We start from the raw sequence: 5,447 nt of genomic DNA, 5'->3' as shown, positions 1-5,447 counted from the left end.
GTTTATGATTTCCATGTCTGCATGACAAATACGATCCTGCATCGTGTGATGCGGAGGGCACATCAGACGAGCAATCGTACGCTGCCCTTGTGGTCTGGCACATTGTGACTTACTACATTGCTGACTGTTAATAACGCCATTCGGATGATTATTTATCGGTGTTTGACTTGGGCTTTCCAAGCCTGTCCCTCTACCTTGAAAATTTAATTAGTAAATAGTCAAATAACATATGAAATTCACTCCAACTTCATGAAAATGCACTTGGGTTGTTTCACTATGTTATATCTCAAACGTCATAGAAATGAAATAATGTGACCAGTGACGAAAAAAATATTGATTTAAAGATAAGCGTTTACGACCCTCTCCCAGCACGGGAACGCTAACCACTTGACAACAATGACTTTTTACGGCCAGTATCTGCGCACAAATACATCAGTTACGAAATAGTCGCGTAAAACTTCTCTCGCGATTTCCTAGTGCACCTCACTACTTCCACATTATATTGTTCTAATGGTGTACTAAAGGTGTACAACGTCTGAAGCAAATCTGTGATCCTAACGTTGCGGCCTCCTCTTATAAGTGGCTCACAAGTGTGTAGAAATGTGTGTTACGGACTTCAAGTCATTTTGCAGTAATAGACTTTCTCAACTTAGGGCAAACAATGATTGAAATAGGAAAAAAATATGGCTCAGTGGATATTAAAAGCAACTTTCTGGTGGTATGCAACGTGGTGCGAGGAAAGCTTATTATGAAAGGAAAGCTTCTCCTTTCAGATATGTACCTCTTAGCTTAACATAATAAGAAAAACGAACATCGTATTTGCTAAAATGCATTTGGGGAATTCAGACTGAACCATTTTGGTCACTTAGAACGAATTCAGCGAACCTGCGGTATACATTCTGGAGATAGTAATCAAAATTGATGTAACTGGGGCCGCGTTTTGATGGAACACAGTAAGGTTACAGAAACTAGACTTCCAAACCTCACTTTAGTTAGTGTTGGAGTATAATAGCCATCTTAAGGTTCTTAGATCGAAAGGATCTCGACTTCAGGAACGGTTCTGCTTGCTACAAGAAACGTGTATTAGACCTGACCTGACGATAGAGGAAATTGATAAGAGCCAGAACTAGTCAATAGAGTATGAAGTTGTAGAGAAAACCGGTCGTATAGAAATAAATAAATACACCTGAAATTGAACATGTATTTCACTGGGCCTCGTCCTGTGGCACTTGGGAATTTTCATCAACTAACGAATCCTGCTCATAACATTGCAATGAAAAAATACACATTGAGTTGCTACTTAGCGTGACACAGCGGGAAGACGGCCACGGAGGCAAGACTCTGAAACGTTTCTTTTTATGTGTAAATAAATTTAAGCCACAAAACTAAAATACTTTACGTAAGTCTACGTAAGAAACGCTGTATTTTTGCAACCACCGTAAATTTAAGCCGCAAAACTAAAATACTTTACGTAAGCCTACGTAAGAAACAATGTATTTTTGCAACCACTGTAACAGATCTACTAAGGAGACTGCCTACACTACTCTTTTAGAATACTGCTGCGCGGTGTGGGATCCTTACCAGATAGGACTGACGGAGTACATCGAAAAAGTTCAAAAAAAGGGCAGCACGTTTTGTATTATCGCGAAATATGAGAGAGAGCGTCACAGAAAAGATACAGGATTTGGGCTGGACATCATTAATATAAAGGCTTTTTTCGTTTGGATGGAATCTTCTCACGATATTCCAATCACCAACTTTCTCCTCCGAACGCGTAAATATTTTTTTGACACCAACCTACATAGGGAGAAACGATCACCACGATATAATAAGGGAAAACAGAGCTCGTACGGTAAGATATAGTTGTTCGTTCTTTCCGCGCGCTATACGAGATTGGAATAACAGAGAATTGTGAAGGTGGTTCGATGAACTCTCTGCCAGGCACTTAAATGTGATTTGCAGAGTATCCATGTAGATGTAGATCAAGGGTACACGAGTGGGTCTTCGGCTCCGAAAGCCCACATCGTTGATGTTTCGTTGAATGGTTCGCGCGCTGACACTTGTTGATGGCTCAACACTGAAATCTGCAGCAGTTTACGGAAGGGTGGCACTTCTGTCACGTTGAACGATTCTCTTCAGTCGTCGTTGGTCCCGTTCTTGCAGGATTTTTTTCCGGCTGCAGCGATGTAGGAGATTTGCAGTTTTGCCGGATTCCTGATATTCACGTTAAACTGGTGAAATGGTCGTAAGGGAAAAACCCCGCTTCATCGCTACCTCAGCCGACTATAAAACCACGTTCAGACTGACTTAAATCTTGATAACCTGCCATTGAAGCAGTAGTAACCGATCTATCAACTGCGCCAGACACTTGTCTTATATAGGCGTTGCCGACCGCAACGCCGTGTTCTTCCTGTTTACATATCTCTGAATTTGAATACTCAAGCCTACACCAGTTTCTTTGGCGCTTCAGTGTACCTCATTGTAGTAGTCAACGTAATAAGGTATAACAGAGAGAGTACTGAAATGAATTGCTGTAACAACGGCAATGGCTATACCGTTACAGGCATTTTGTCTTGGCTCTGCATGAAACACTGAAAGTGAACTGGACCAAAGTTCTCTAGCCTAGCCACTTTCTGAACCGCAGGCAGTGCTGTACGCCCTTGTTATCGGAGCGCATCGCACTCCGGGAGGCAAACTTGACCCTGCAAAGGCTTTGAAGTTAGACAAGGGCGATCCTGTTACCTACGTTAGTTTAGCTACCCCTGGGGGTCTGCTATGTGAATGGCAGTGGCCGAACAATGACCTGACGTTGACCTCTGGGGAAGCTCGTTCCGCTCTGGTATCAAGGAAATGATGAGGTATTTTAGAACCGGGATGCAGAATCAGTGTCTACAGTTAACAACGATGTGGTCGGCAGAAAGCTAAAAAGTTAATGTCATCACACAATTTTTAGGGGGGACTTTCCTAGCAGAGTTCACTTCTAGCCTGGAAAAGTATTTCTATTGTTTATTTATTTAGTGCTCTAAAATTGCTCCCAGGTTTTTCAACTGTTCTAGTTTTTCACAAGATAGAACTGCTCACTAGTTCAGAAGAGTGTCGTCCTTATTATAAGCTTCATAGATGCACGATGTATACATTTCAGTTTGGTGCGAATAGTGACCCATCAGTTTCGTAGATTCGTACTATATCTAATTTTCAGTAAGAACACCATACAGAAATAGCCTGAAGTGGCTGATACTGCTGTAGTGTAGCCGGCCGCTGTAGCCTTGCGGTTCTAGGCGCTTCAGCCCGGAACCGCGCTGCTGCAACGGTCGCAGGTTCGAATCCTGCATCGCGCATGGATGTGTGTAATGTCCTTATGTTAGTTAGGTTTAAGTAGTTCTAAGTCTAGGGGACTGATGACCTCAGATGTCCTATAGTGCTTAGAGCCATTTGAACCATTTTCTTGCTGTAGTGTTGCTTTACACAGTTACACATCCCCTAAGGATCCTGAAACAACGTCTATGCTTTGTAACGTATCTTCCCACGTTTTATTTACACCCTGCATTATGGTATATTGTGGCGTTTGTACTATAGTGTTTCATTTAAACACTAATCTCAATTGGGTGACGGATTCCCTCCCAGCTGGAACAATGTGTAGACCGCGAACTTCTAATAAATAGTGATTGTTTTCGTCAACAGTTCAGCTTCCACTTACTATTAGATTATCATACGTTAAATAATACCTATACGATTTTAAAAATCATCCTTACAAAAATGAAAATTAAAATCTCTTCGTCCTATACAATCAATACTGTTAAATACAACAATATAAAATAGCACACAAATGATACAAATGCCCTTGTGAATATCAGAACTGTGTAAAATTTGTGAGCATATTAACAACAAACGCATAAGAAATATTAAACGAAATAAAATTTTCTCAAAATAATTTAAAATGCGAAACGGACGGAGAAGTACGGTTTGTCTAAAAAATTCCACGCAATTCCCACTGGTTCAATCTCTGCATAAAAAAATGATGATTCTTTGTTGCTCTGCTTTCTAGAAAATATTACTGTTTGTAAATTTGATGCATGATACTGGGAACTCTAAACTCTGTCCAAACAGGCCTTGGGAGGCCCAACGGTACCGACCGGCCGCCATGTCATCCTCAACCCACAGGTGTCACTGGATGCAGATATGGAGGGTCATGTGGTCAGTACACCGCTCTCCCGGCCGTATGTCAGTTTACGAGAACGGAACCACTACGTCGCAGTCAAGTAGTTCCTCAGTTTACCTCACAAGGGCTGTGTGCACCCCGCTTGCCAACAGCGCTCGGCAAACGGATGGTCACCCATCCAAGTGCTAGCCCAGCACGACAGCGCTTAACTTCGGTGATCTGACGGGAACCGGTGTTACCACTGCGGCAAGGCAGTTGGCATGATATCGGGAAGGAAACAGAAAAATAATTCTGCATCACATTTGAGATGATTTGTAGTTGATAGAGCACAAGGAGGTAGTACCAAAAAAGAAGAGAGTTGTTGTCTTAGCCATATTGTAGTAAAAAAAGGAAATTCATTTGATTTACACAAATGTTCGTGGATATTTCACAACTGTAATTGTTTATTTTGAATTGGTAAATGATTCACCAAAGTTGATAGGCTTTCACATAGAACGTTAAGCAGACTACTGCTAATTACTAAATCGCAATCAAGGTAATAACAGTTTTTGCTTAAACAGTTCAATCTCGTAGGATTGAAGCCAATTAGAACGTTATAATTTGTTTGGTTTACATTAGTACTAAACTTCATTACTCTTCATCATTCGTGCCGTCATTGTTTGCCACTTCAGTCTATGACACATTTTTGAAGTTTAGAGAGGCACAATAATTGTCGACAAAACTCATAGTTCGTAGTCTTCTTTACAAAATAAGTTAGTCACTTTCATCGGTATTTCAGTTAAATTTCTCCGTATCGTATTGGTATTGGAGTATTACTTATTCATCACTCGGTCGTGCTACAGCCTTCAGTTGTTCATTTCAGATCGTCAGTTACACACACACAGTCTTTTATAGCTCTATCCTTCCTTACTGCCTCAACAAATTGATAATTTACCTTTTTCTTTCGCACAAGTATACAAATAATATTTTCACTGGTGGTATTCTCATAGTTCATAAACAGTATTTGTGTCAATTTCTTTTCCCTAATGTACTAACTTAAATGCAAACTACAAAATATTATTTCGTATTAATAACAATTATTGGTACATAATTACGTCAGTAAGACTCTTTGCCATACGTCACTACCGCTACCACTGGTAAATCTTAAATATCGATGTTTTACATGGATTCTTGCCTGCTCAATGTCGAGTGTGTACAATATTTGTCGATACATTTCAATACTGCCTACCGATATCACTCAGGTTAAGGTAACAATAAAAATCGCTATCTCAGTATTCTATCGTTCTCG

The 5,447-nt window shown here is 40.5% G+C and overlaps 1 pseudogene; it reads right to left on the bottom strand.

Annotated features, from left to right (window-relative positions):
- Positions 1-4,302: 4,302 nt before the first annotated feature.
- On the bottom strand, positions 4,303-4,419 carry LOC124614489 (annotated as a pseudogene).
- Between the last annotated feature and the right edge of the window lie 1,028 nt (positions 4,420-5,447).

Source organism: Schistocerca americana, chromosome 4 (assembly GCF_021461395.2).
Source record: "Schistocerca americana isolate TAMUIC-IGC-003095 chromosome 4, iqSchAmer2.1, whole genome shotgun sequence".
NCBI classification, from domain to species: Eukaryota; Metazoa; Arthropoda; class Insecta; order Orthoptera; family Acrididae; genus Schistocerca; species Schistocerca americana.
Note: the sequence above shows the minus strand (reverse complement) of the source record. Positions and strands in the feature narration are given on the sequence as shown.